This window comes from Bradysia coprophila, chromosome II, assembly GCF_014529535.1.
Source record: "Bradysia coprophila strain Holo2 chromosome II, BU_Bcop_v1, whole genome shotgun sequence".
Lineage (NCBI taxonomy): Eukaryota > Metazoa > Arthropoda > Insecta > Diptera > Sciaridae > Bradysia > Bradysia coprophila.
The window spans coordinates 5,863,624-5,878,124 of record NC_050735.1 but is presented as its reverse complement, the minus strand read 5'-3'; the positions used below and the strand labels follow the sequence as shown (position 1 = coordinate 5,878,124).

General features: G+C 33.0%; 1 protein-coding gene and 1 long non-coding RNA gene across 2 annotated transcripts in view; both read left to right on the top strand.

Annotated features, from left to right (window-relative positions):
- LOC119069183 (odorant receptor 94b-like) overlaps positions 1-14,501 on the top strand; it is a 416,993-nt gene that overhangs the window by 234,873 nt on the left and 167,619 nt on the right. The gene's annotated exons all lie outside the window — the stretch shown is intronic.
- Positions 1-14,501, top strand: part of LOC119069473 — a 57,760-nt gene that overhangs the window by 31,675 nt on the left and 11,584 nt on the right. Inside the window, exon 2 of the long non-coding RNA XR_005086338.1 lies at positions 12,438-12,520. This is a non-coding gene — a long non-coding RNA (uncharacterized LOC119069473). The remainder of the gene's footprint in view (positions 1-12,437; positions 12,521-14,501) is intronic.

Here is a 14,501-nt window from a genome sequence, read left to right as displayed (position 1 = left end):
TTGAAGAGTTAAACAATGGATTTTATTAAAGTTTCGAAAGCAGGTAGTTTTGATAGCGAAAAAGATTCATATATTTTGTAATATCCTTCAGAAGTCAGGTTAAATGCACCCATTAACTTCATGGTAACATCCAGTTTCAATAAAAGTGAGAAAGTGTACGTATGAGGTTTTAGCCTCCTTACATACTTGTTCTTAAATTCTTGAGTTTTACTTTCTTACATCTGTATTGAGCTATGTTATCTGTTAGGCTATTGCATTTTAAAAATAGTAAAATGAATGTTATGATCAATGAAGTGAAAGATTTTCCATACAAATCACAAAAACACTTCAATCAAAAGAAGTAATAGATTTGTTTATAAAATGAAAGCAAAATAAAATGATCGAGTTTGGTTTTTGACAATTGAATTTCAATTGTCAAAATTGTTGTCATTGTTTAAAGTGGCTTGTTACACACATAGTGAAAACAAGAAATTTGGTTTAGATTTCAAAAGCATGTAAAATCCAATACATAACTCGGGATAAAAAGTTGAAAAGTCGGCTTCAACTCGGATCAACAAAATTCACACGAAAACTCTGCTTTTCAACTTTTTATCCCTTGTTATGTAGATAACTATTGCTTTTACCTTAACATTGAGAATTTTGCTGGTCGTTCTTTATTTTGGCAGTTAAGTTATGAGATACTGGCACTAAATACAAACAAAATTTTTAACAAATTTTATTTATTTACGGATCTGTTGTGGACGGTATATTTTAGGCAATTTCTCGGGACAAGCGAAAGTGCCTAAAATATACCGTTCACAACAGATACGTATACAACGTTTCATGCTGAGAGCCTAAATTACGATAAAAATTCCGTAATTTATGCCCAAGGTATGAAAATGAATTTTGTCATGACAAGCAAGCGTTTACATGGTTTTGTTTTCCCTAGGGTCGAAAGTGGCTTATTACACACCTAGGGAAAACAAAAAAATAGATTTGAAAAGCATGTAACAGTTATTTCCAAGACTAGGGATAAAAACCTGACTTTTTGTAACCTAAATGCATGAAAGCTTATATTTGTCGTATTGTGGTCGTCAACTGCAGACAGATCAAGTTGTGCATATTTAATAAGAACAAAGATTTTGTAATATAGCTAAACTATATGCAGACTACAAAGAAAACCACGACCGACGTACCCATATCACATCATCAAAACCATCTTGTGAAATAATCTTGCCAAAAATTAATTCATGGAATTATTAACATCAAATATTATTAAATGTGACCACCCGCAACAATCCTATTTCAGAATGGAATGACAAAATAATAACTTGGATTTGGTATGACATTATATTCGCTGAAGTTTATATGTATCACACCAAAAGTCTTATAACACCCGATTACGGTCGATGAATGAACGAAAAAATCGCTTAAATTGAAGCTGGGAAACATTCTCAGAATGAAAGACGACATTCCATTGTGTCAGAATTTCCAATAAAAACCTTTTTTTTTTCGTCCATTGGATCGCCCTGAATTTTTTTTTATTCCTTTGGAATGTTCATAGTAATAATGTTGTATGAATATTTCGAATGACTTAACATTCGACGATTGGTTCATAGTGTTTTGAAAGTAAATTTTGTTGTTTTGTTTTGCTTGGAATAAATGAATCACTCAGGTAACGTTTATCTTCTGCCTGCTGAAATAAAAAAGTTGCTTTCAAAGGAACGCAAATTTAAACTATGAAAATTGAATAAGTTTTAAACTATGTTTTAATGTTACACGCAAAGTTAACTCGGAAAGTTGTTAATAAACAATTTGAACGGTTTTTAACAGTTACAAACACATCATAAAAAGAACAGCTGCAAACAAACAAAACCTCAAAATGGTATCATAACAAAACTTTGTTTGTTAAAATTTAATCATTCCAGCCTAACGGGCAATTTGAGCAGAAATGTCATAAAAATAACTCTAACCATCCATGTAATGTTGTTGTTTGAAGCAAAAAATTGATGTCATAAACAAAACAAAGTTGGAAAACGGAATAAACAAAAAATGTAAAAATATTGCAAAAATATAAATAGAAAAAAACCGGAAAAAATCCAATTTATAAAATCGTTCGATGGGATGGGAAGTATACAAATTGATTGATTCAAGGCCTTGTCAACTGTACGAAAAATCGCATTTACATTTGCGTACATTTTATTGCAACCGTCTATATTATATAGCGCGACGGATGACCAGTGACCATGCAAATTCTTTTTTTTATAGAATTTTTTGAAAGTTTTTGCAAAGTGTTTAGTGCAAGATGTCAATGTGCCTCGTTTACATGTTTAGTCGTAAAATGTGATGGGTTCGTTCTTCTGATCTGAAGCTGAAGTCAGTTAGCTGTATATAGTCGGTATTTAGCTGTGTATAGACAGTATAGTATTTAGCTGTATGTTAGCAGTCTACTAATTTTTTAATTAATTAATTACGCTCAAAATTGTGACCTTAAACTAACTCGACTTACAAAGATTTTATTTGAACTTCGAGCAGCAATTTGAAAAACAGCAAACTTTACACAGTGTACACGCTTGTGGGTCATCGGGAGGGAATTGGATGTCTGATTACCTGATACCATTGCATACTATTGTCCTTTTATATACTTTTTCGGTGATTTTTTTTCGCTCTGTTTCGGCTATAGTAGTCGTAGGTAGAGGAAATAGTGAAGTTATTTTTTTACTGTGTTGGTTACTGTCTTAGTATGTGTGCTGCTATGTTCTTAAGTCTATTGTTATTGGTTTCTGTGAGATGTCTTTGAATTTTGGTGTAATTTGATGTTTTTTGTTGTCTGATTTTGCGTCTTGTAATTGTTGATTTGTTGTATATAGGCTGTATATAGGCTGTATATAGGCTGTATATAGGCTGTATATAGGCTGTATATAGGCTGTATATAGGCTGTATATAGGCTGTATATAGGCTGTATATAGGCTGTATATAGGCTGTATATAGGCTGTATATAGGCTGTATATAGGCTGTATATAGGCTGTATATAGGCTGTATATAGGCTGTATATAGGCTGTATATAGGCTGTATATAGGCTGTATATAGGCTGTATATAGGCTGTATATAGGCTGTATAAGTATATACTCAATATATAGTTGAATACAGTCACGCTATAACTATAGCTAAGTGCATATTGTTGGAAGTCTCAGATCTTGGATCAAAAGATATCCCACAGTGAAAGACGAATTGTTAAGAAAGAATAATTTTGATGTTTATTTAATGACTGCAACAGAACGAATGATTAGCTAACACGATTATAATTTACATTTAAGTATCCTTAGGATCACTAGATGAATATATAAATTGCATATTCCAACATATATCCTGTATATAGTGGTGTATAGCCATAATGTTGCCAGGACAGTTACATACAGTTAGTATATACGTATAGTGGGTCAAATTTGTCATTTTATTTTAGTTTTCAAAATCATTTGGCCTCTGGCTGCATTCGGGATGGTCCAGAGAATCCTTTAGGGAATTTTTTTTATTACGATTTTCATATGCTTTAGAAGAAAATTTTTAACTTTCGGGATAGTGGAACGATATACCATATATCGCTGAAAGATTTCCCCGAATCTCGCCTTTACATATAAAAGCTACCTGGCCTTGAGCTGATCAAGCTGAACAGAGAATGACGAAAAAATACTCGGATGATCTTCTTTTTCAATGTCTTTTCTAACGACGACGTCATAGTGCTAACTTATTTTCTTATTTTATCACTTATGATACAATCAGCACGGGCTGTGATTCTCATCTCTGTCTTATTTATATTTAGACTTCACAATGACGAACCGTATTGCTGAAATAAATCGATTTTGATTATATTAAAATAGTAGGAGAAAGTCTCGGAAAGGTACCCGTTTAAGGACGCTACCTTTGTACACATTTGGGAACAATGTCGTTGTGGGTTTCACCCCGGACTTAAAAACTTTTCACCGTTATGATTCATACGGTTTCTTCTTCAACAAAAAGGTCACCTGTAACAATGAAATTACCAATCCCACTATCAACACATTTTCTGTTATGCTGTTGACGTTGACTCTGACTATATTTATTTACTTTAGGATTTTAATGACATAAAATATGAAGAGAAAATATATTTGTTGTCGCTTCATTTCCATTCATTTGCGTTTAAAGGAAGTTTTTTTATTGAATCAAATACGAATAAGAGCCACTTCGCACTGTGCAATAAAGCAATAACTTCCAACAACAAATGGCTCATCAATCAATTTTTTGTTGGCAAAAAAACAACTTTGTGAATGGAAAATATTCAGATTTGTAAGAAATGTTTTTCCGATATAACACAAGACATTCAATATTTATACTCTGTGTGGAGTATACCTTTTTCCCTTACCTCATACAAAATAGTTATACAACATTTTCCCTTCACGTCAGGCGATAAAACTTTTTTTTTATGGAAACGAGTGCTTATATAACTTGAGGTTTTTGCAAGTGAACAATTTGTCGGGTACAAAGTTAATATAAATTTTGTTGTTGTGTGCAGTTTATTATTCCGTCCTTTCTTATTTCGGATAAAAGTATAAAATTTACTCAAATTAAAGGCGACGAAAAATGTTCATCGATCAATCACGTGTTGAAACTAATGAATATCAAGAATTTTTTTTATTTATCATTGGCCAAAGCTCACGGGTATAACACTTCGGTATGAAAAATGTTCTACGGCTTCAACACTCATCTCACTAAAATTGGAAAACGATCAGATCCGAGTTGTGACCAGTGCGGTCATCACTCGGATATTGCACGGTATTTTTTTTGGCATATCTTTTAGCATATCTTTTCAAAAAAAATTTTGGGTTCCAAAAATTATTTTTGTTTCCAAAAAAAAGTTTTGTAAGTATATAAAGAATTTTGGTTTTCAAAAAAAAGTTTTGATTAAGTATATAAGGAGTTTGGTTGAAGAAAAAGTAACTAAAAAATACTTGTTTTTTCTACATATGAGAAAATATGGTAATAATTGATTGCAAAGAGAAATTAATTTAGAAATGAAAACGTAAAAGAAAATTGAGAAAAGATAAAAGTGAATAAATGAAAGGGAATATTTTTAAGGGAAAGGATTGGGCTGAGTTTCTTTTTAAATATTGCTCTCTTGATCTGTTGTTTTCTACATTATTACCTATGACTGCGCAAAAACTATAAGTTTGTGGATGATAATGTTATTGAAACTAATCAATGGATCGGTGGTTGGATGTAATATTTTTTGTTTTTTGTGTAAAATTGATTTCTAAAATTGAAAAGGAAATAATTTCCGTATAACAAGTAAAAGAAAATTGAGAATGCAGATAAAAGTGATTAGATGCAAGGAAAAAATCATTTTCAGTTGAACCATCGAACTTTTATTGTCCAATTTGTTTTTATGTATATTTGCCGTCTATAATTTGGTTTTGTAAATTTAATTTTTATGAAAAACAAAAAATTAACTCCTAAGTTACCGACACCGTTCCGGCGTCCGGCTCGCATTGCGGCCCTCCACTTCGCTCCGGGGCAATGGGCCGGATCGCTCGGCGTGTTAAAACACGTTTTATGTGCAATAAAAATTGGTATTCATTTCGTAAAAAGACGAACTAAACTCCTTTACGTTTTCGTAAAAGAATGAATTCCATAGGAACCAACAAAACGGCTTGAGAAAAAAAATTCCATGATTTCACTTTATTCTCTCAATCTGTTGTTTTCTGATTTTGATTTGAAGTTGTAGTTGTACCTTCGAACTTTTATTGGAAAAAATCGCCAGTGAAGAGAATTTATTTGCACTCTCCAAAAAGCAACTTTTCCCAAAAAGTATTCGTGGTTATATTTCACTGTGCTCCACTGGCGATTTTTTCCAATAAAAGTTCGAAGGTACAGCTACAACTTCAAATCAAAATCAGAAAACAACAGATTGAGAGAGTAAAGTGAAATCATGGAATTTTTTTTTTTTTATAAATTTGCAATTTGATAATCTTCTAGAAGTTCGAAAGTTCAACTCAAGCCGTTTTGTTGGTTCCTATGGAATTCATCCTTTTACGAAAACGTAAAGGAGTTTAGTTCGTCTTTTTACGAAATGAATACCAATTTTTATTGCACATAAAACGTGTTTTAACACGCCGAGCGATCCGGCCCATTGCCCCGGAGCGAAGTGGAGGGCCGCAATGCGAGCCGGGCGCCGGAACGGTGTCGGTAACTTAGGAGTTAATTTTTTTTTTCTCGCCTCGTCCAATAATTAGCCTGTGTAATTTGTTTTTCATAAAAATTAAATTTACAAAACCAAATTATAGACGGCAAATATACATAAAAACAAATTGGACAATAAAAGTTCGATGGTTCAACTGAAAATGATTTTTTCCTTGCATCACTTTTATGCACTGTAGTGCGCATATGTTCATTTTGCGTGCGTAAATATGCATTCGATGAAGTGTAAAATTGCTACAGTACATAAAATCTTGTTGCTAACTTGTGCCTAAACTGGAATTTTGCGCATACGATGTGTTGTCAACCTCGGCTTCGCCTCGGATTGACAATCGTCACATCTATTGCGCAAAATTTCGATTTAGGCACATGTTAGCAAAATAGCTATTATCTGCATTCTCAATTTTCGTTTACTTGTTATACGGAAATTATTTCCTTTTCAATTTTAAAAATCAATTTTACACAAAAAACAAAAAAAAAACAAAAAATATTACATCCAACCACCGATCCATTGCTCAGACCAATCCTTTCCCTTAAAAATATTCCCTTTCATTTATTCACTTTTATCTATTTTCTCAATTTTCTTTTAGTTTTCATTTCTAAATTTCTCTTTGCAATCAATTATTACCATATTTTCTCATATGTAGAAAAAACAAGTATTTTTTAGTTACTTTTTCTTCAACCAAACTCCTTATATACTTAATCAAAACTTTTTTTTTGAAAACCAAAATTCTTTATATACTTACAAAACTTTTTTTTGGAAACAAAAATTTTTTTTGCAAAGATATGCTAAAAGATATGCCAAAAAAAATACCGTGGATATTGCTGAACATTTCTTGTGCAATTGCCCTGCTTACATCTTGAACAGAAGTAAGTATCTGGGCGCCAATTCTCGTGAATTAAAGAATTCATAATTTGACTGTTGTGCTCTAAGAGTGGTCCATACGATTCATAACTTTTAAGGTGACAGCTGTCAAGTTACGAATTCTTAACCTGTCACAGACGGCAAGCATATTAACAGTTTTACTATCTGATCTATTACTTCATTTGATCGAAGATTTCAGAGATTTACTTCAAAAATCTTTTACTTCATTTGTTTTGAACATGCTTTTTGCTTAATAAGACCTCATCGGTCAGAACTTGTCGTTAATTATTGCTGTCATTGTCGATAACAGATGACAGCAGTCTGTAACAGGTCAAAATCATGAGAATTTAATATATGCAACCTAAGGACATTCTGAACTAAATTGTGAGTAAGCACAATAAAATGGTAGCACAATGGGTCCAACGGATGCCTAAATTTCCCGAATAATTAAAAAACGAATGTACTTATCGGCAGCAATAAATATGTTCTAAGTTATTGTGGAACTGCCAACAAAAGCCACACAACAAAATGCGTCAACGTTTTTACACCCGAACGTCTAAATTGTATTTTCAACGACTTTATCTCATATTGCCACGGTACTTTGAAGTAAAAGCTTTTTTAACAGTGGTATTTTCATAAACGTCTGTTATACAGTGTTGTCAACACCTGTAAGTCGTTCCACATTGTGGAATCCACATCCTTATTCTTTTCATTCGAATGTAACACATTGTTACCATTTCGGTTAACATGAAATGTTATCGTCTTCGTACAACATAAAATAAAAGGTATGAAACATAAATTGTAAAATCTTTATACAAAGTTGTTGAAACGACATTGTTATAGAGATGAACATTTGTGTAATGGTTGTTGCAAGAAGTTTATTTTTGACATACAATGCAGAAAATTTCTACTTATTCGGCTTATATCATTGTAACCATTCGCATTATGTATAATATGATGTGGAGTTAACACATGAAATAGATTCGGTTTAAAGTTTCTCAACAATTTGTTCAACAACGCTCGAACAATTCGAAAAAGTTTATAATTTATGAGGGGCTAATGTGTGCTTTACCACTTTGTATTGGAAACCTATCTCAGACAAGTTTATCTGCACACTACACACTCCCCAATAAATATTGGACCTCATAGTTTCCCATGATGGAAAAAGGTCGTTGCGAGATGAATTTCTTTTAATATCTGTCATCCGGTTGGCTCGTTGATTAACCTTCCCTGTATTTGAGAAAAGCTTGGAATAGGTCATGTTTACCTGAACCTGAACTGAAAATATCTGAACCTGAACACGATTCAAATTCAAGTATTGAATTTAACTGAAACCTGAAATATGAATGAATGAAAACCGGTTCCGGTCAGGTCAGGTTTGTATTCTAAACTTACCTGACCTGACGTTAAATTTACACGACTTCTTCTTGTGTACGTGTGTGCAGTTTCCCTTAAACTCAGTTTGAAATTAACACTTTTCACCTTTCACTTATTTCATTCCTTTGTTAATCATTGTTTTCTTATGTTTTGATCCAACGCAAAAATTTGGTTCTGGTGAATGTTTTAATTAAATTACTTTGGCTCGCAGCCAGAATTAGCCTGAGAAAATTATAATTCAATTCTTATTTGTTGTGTAGATTCACGGTAATTGGAGATGTCCAACACAAAGTTTTTATTATAATAAAGTAATCCTGGTTCATTCGAAGTTCATTTATTAAATTCTCGTAGTTTTAGAAAGCACCCTTTTTTTCATTAAATTGTGTTTCCCAACGTCACAACGACTATGGTTTTGACTATTACAAGTACAAAATTTAAATATTCAAACGAAAAGTTTTCATTCAAAATGAACCGGAATGTCTAAAAAAAATATTTCGAAAGTTTTCTATTTTGAAAGGAGAAATGCTTGAAATGAAAAATGACTTTTATATAGCCGGTGGACCCGAAGCAATCTTAGAGAACAATATATTAAATTAGCCATGGTATGTTCCCTTCGAAAGATGAACAATATTAATGTTCCCGTTTGACATACAACACGAGGTGAATAAGAAAAATGAGGCAACATGGTAGAAATTGGAACATTTTACACACAATTTTTGTGAGTTCGGTTATAAAGTAATAAAATACAAACGACTAAAAGCACACAACTTATGTTAAAAGCTTCCTATGTATAATACTAGGCCCCACCTTATGAGTGGGTCAGGTCCCTTGACTGACTGAATAAATATTCGTAACTTGACGGTTGCGTGTATAAAATCCTACAAGAACTGTCAAGTTACTAATTCTTTAAAGTTACGTAAATACGACAATCTGCACTCTGTACGCCGATTCTCGTGAATTTAAGAATTCCAGTTGTCACCTTAATGCGAATGTCCATACGATTCGTAACTTTTAAGATGACAACTGTCAAGTTACGAGATCTTAAATTCACGAGAATCTGCGCGCTTCTTATTTTCTTATAAATTGCGCATTCACTTTATTATATTCCATTTTTTTTAGATAGTCCCATTGTCTGCTATAAACGGCGGTAAAAATATTTCTTGATTATGTATTGAACAAAAATGAAACTCGTGTGTCAACACTTGTTCAATTTTTTGTATACAAACAACTACCACGAAATCACTCAAAAAAATCTTTTCGAAATAAAGTCTAGATTGTTACTCCAATACTTTCCATTTACTAACCTAAGCCTCAAGAATTTCAGTCCTAGTCGATTAAAAAAAAATATGGAAGGCCTCGCTTTGCTCTGGCTGTAAAGCTCACGTTCGTTTAAATTTTCTAAATTTTCAAAGTTCACACTCGTTGATTTTTTTTCTAGCATAGACAAAAATAAATGAAATCCATTGAAAATTACTCAAGTTATCGTGTTATCAAGCGACAAGACAAAAATTCTTTTGGGAATATCTCAGAGATCACCCGTCCATTATAACCCATCTTCGAACTTAACCTCAGGAATTTAATTCCCCGTAGAACAAAAAAAAGTTTTAGGAAATCCATTGAAAATTACTCGAGTTATCGTGTTATCAAGGAATGAACAAAGTGTGACAAACATTTTCTGTATTTAAGGTTTTTGGTCATACATTCATGTATTTTCAATCATAGTAGTGAACATTGTGTGACAAACATTTTAGAGTGTTTATCATCCGTAAGACCCATGACTTTCAGTCAAGGGAATAAAGTTAAATATTTGTTTGTTAGTTTGTTTGTCTCTCTGTAGAAGCCCACACGTCCTACAGACTTGAAAACTTGAAACTTGGCATTAAAACCGACTAATGAGAAAATTCTTTTTGTTTTGTTGCCTGTTTACGTCGTGGATGCGTTTCTTAAACATGGAAATATTCAACGCGTGAAATTATTTTAAAATCTTTAAATATTTTGTCATTAGAATCATCCCGAGCAAAGCCGGGTACTACACTAGTATCAGCATAAAACTCATTCATCATTCGCAGTATATTAAACCACCATGTATACTTGGTATATGTTCGGTATTGTAGTATTACAGCTATCTTAAGTTTTCGGATGGAGTGATTACCTTCATTGGACTGAAGTTTTGATAGATTCAAAAGTTTAAAAGTTTTTGCTTCTGCCATAAAGGCAGGGTAGATTATGTTAATCGATTATGAAGATGTTTAGCGTATCGTTATTTGAAAACAACTATAGGCCTTAATATCGAGCTTTCAGTGTATTGAGCTTGAGCGCGCTCGTTTATAGCTTATAGCGTCGTGCGTCGAGGTTCGAGCTTATGAGGGTGCATCGGAATACAGTGAATAAACCTTTCAAATGTTATAAAAACAGATCAAGTGGTCGTTATGTAAGATTATACTGGCTTTCAAATCACGTTACACTTGAGAATCATTTTAATTTTAATTCACCTTATGTTCTATTATGTACACATAGGGATTTGCTATAATGTGCTTTGTGAACCATCTGATTCCTTTTTACAAAAATAATAAAGGTAACCCTAACATACCACATTCCAATTACGAATTCTTTTGGATATGACAAAAAATGTTGATTTTTTGTGCCACTGAATTCTCATATTAGCTCCACAAACTGATTTAATAAAATCTCTCATGTTGCAGTTTTTCATTTCATTTCCCTTTTTTCAACATTTATTATTACTTACGGGGTATGCTGCTTAAATGCATCATCGTTTTTCTTTTGATCTAATTTTAACTATATTTTACAGTAGATAGGTTGCTTGAAAATGTTTGCATTTTAACTATAAGCTGCCTGTATAATAATTTGTGTCAGAAAAACTGAGTCGTATGCACTTGCACACCCACCGCAACAGCATTGCACAAACTTCTTTGAATTAGATTTTGTTTTAATTCATTTAAATATGTGGGGAAATTTTTATGTTTTGTTTGGTCGGCTTCCATCATTACAAAGTGTGTTGGTTATGAACGGAAGCTAATTAAACTAAACTGGTTGCAGAAAAATGTTTGTACACATAGTTGCTTCATTAATAAATGGAATATGTGATGACTCGGAGAGAGACATGTACAGTTTTATCATAGATGGATCTATACTTTCGGAATTTACAGTTGATGTCAGTGAAATTTGGACATGAATTTGATTCAGCTGTTTTTCACCTGGTCCACTTATACAAACTAGACTGATTATATGTTTGTCTGTATAACTACTTTGCGCGTTCGTGTAACTACAAGTAGCTGTTCTTGGAGAAATTTATAAATAGGAGAATGAATCAAGGATCAAGAATGAAAGGCATTAAGTCCATTTTTACAAGACCCATCATTCACTCAAGTGAAAAATTTCTGTATTTTCGTTGCATGACTAAACCAATAAGATTTTTCAACACTATAAATACCAGGAACGACGTCTGAAGACATTGTACTACCATTAATAGTAATGAGTGAAAAAAGAACCCTTTCAACAAAACATAACATTGTTCTCATTATCCGTATATTATGGTCCATATTATGGTTGACGTGCGTGGAAGACGTTTAATGTAAACAAATGTACCGAAACCAGAAGCATTATTATTTACTTAGCTATTCCCTGAAGCACTATAGGTGCTTCGTGTACACAAAACGGGGAGACGCCATGTATGTTATTCCTACAGAAATATGGTAGTTGTTATGTCAACGTATGCGTGTTGCTGGGGAATGTATCAAATCAAGAAAATGTTGGACTTTAAAGCTAATAGCCATTCTCCCACATGACATATTTTGCACATATAGTGAGAGTTTTAACCGAAAAGTTAACAATCACAAGTGTGTGATTCGTAAGCCACGGTTTTGTTTTATCTTGCGGAACAAAACCGACGATAGGTCGGTGGGTGAACGTCTTTTGTAATTTTCTATTTGCATTATTGTGTTCTAAATAAATTGTTTTTCTGTTTCAGAAGCCCTTTCTTGGGGCATTTCAAACTGGCCCATCAGTTTTGGTTTTCGTATCCGCCACCAGGCGCTGGCGGAAATTCGTCAAGTAAGTTTAATTATTGATCTCGAATTCCTAGTTTTCACAGCTTTAACTCACGCAAAATAACCACGCGTGAAAACGTGACCTTTTACTATACTATGAACGATTCTCGGTGTCGAAGCATGTGAAATTGTTTTCTTAGCATTTCACAGATCTGTTACTGCTTTTGTATTAAGTTTTCTAGCTTTCAAATATATTTGCAGTAGATGGGAATGTTGAGTCGATTCCCTCAGGCACCATATTTGAACATAGATCTATGTAACTAGCGACTATTTTTAGGAAAAGATTTTCCTAGATTTTTCCAAATTTCTTTAATTTTCCCAAAAAAATTTTTTGGAAAATTTCGGAAAATTCTGGAAAATTAGTAATAGCCGTGAAGTACCGTCAAGATTTTTTTGGCGATTTGTCACACTTTGGTGTTTTTTCATATTCTGGCGATTTTTCTTGGAAATTAATTATTTTTAGTTGATTTGTTAAATCAGCAAGAAAAATCGCCAAAGTGTGAAGAAACGGTAAGAAAAATCGCCAGAGTGGGGAGAAACGGCAAAGTGAAAAATAGCTATTTTGATTGCCTGAAAAATGCTGAAGTTAAATCTTTTTCAACGCACTAAAAATTCGAATTACAAAAAGTCTATGGGATCGAACTTTACTTTACCTCTCGAAAAATGTATTTCTATCGGAATCGGGGAATCTGGCACTACTTTACCTCACGCCTTTCCATCACCTTTTGTTAAAGACATATTACATAAGATCTAACATAACATCGAACATAACATCTTTACGTTACCTTTCGTAAAAACATAGATTTCCTAGGATCGAACATAACACCTTTTTGTCACTTTTTGCAAAAGGATAGATTCACTAGCATCGAACATAACGCCTTTGTGTTGCCTTTCGTAAAGGGATAAATTCCCTACGATCGAGCAAAATCACCATCATTTTTGATTGATTTGTTAAAACACCACGAAAAATCGGCAGAATGTAAAGAAACGCCAAGAAAAATCGTCGAAGTGTGAAGAAACGCCGAGAAAAAACACCAAAGTGTGACGAAACGCCATAAAGTCAAATTTACCATTCTTTGTGTCTCTCGGCGTTTCTGGTAGAGTAAGATTATTTCACCACATCAGAGAGCAGTGCTTATATTCGCGAAAATATTTTCATAAATTGTCTCAAAATTTCGTCATTTTCTCAAATTTCCACAAAAAAAAAAATTGCGAAAATTCACGTAAATTTGAGAAAATTCGTGAAAATATTTCTTATACTGACAGAGAGAGATAGGGAGAGTATAAGTTTCATTAACTGAAATATCAAAACATCACATATTTAATGGTTAATCTAAGGAATAAATAATTGGGAATCGACTTTCAGATAAATAAATATTTATTTGTTTATAGAGACATTTGCCTACCTCCACAGTAATTTAATAAATATTATCTGTCTAGAACGATAATCTCGAGCTTATCCCTCTAGGGAGTTTTTGTTTATCTCGATGTATCTGTTCTCGACAAATAAAATATGATATGCACCTATTGCCAGACTGTTATTTTGACGTGTAGGCATTATGGCCCACGCCTTCGGCTAGGGCAATAATGTCCTACACGTCAAAATATCAATCTTGGCAACAGGTGCATAATATATATTATGCACTTGTGTCCAAATGTTTATTTTGACGAGTTGGTGATTGTGATCTTAAGTCGAAGGTGTGGATCATAATCCAACTCGTCAAAATAAACGCTTGGACTTACGTGCATATCATTTTTTATGTGTCGATGCAAAGATAAACCCAAACTCCCTCTACAGAGCTGATGCATAATGTTAGTCTAACCACACAGAAGACATATAAACTCTCTTACACCTCATAGATACATTTGTCTGTAACACGTAAAGTACTTACTGCAGCTTTTGTAACTAAAAATATGATAAATCATAAAGGAAAATTCTCAGAATCTTTATTTCCCTAGAGAATATAATATTAGTTGTTCAGTGA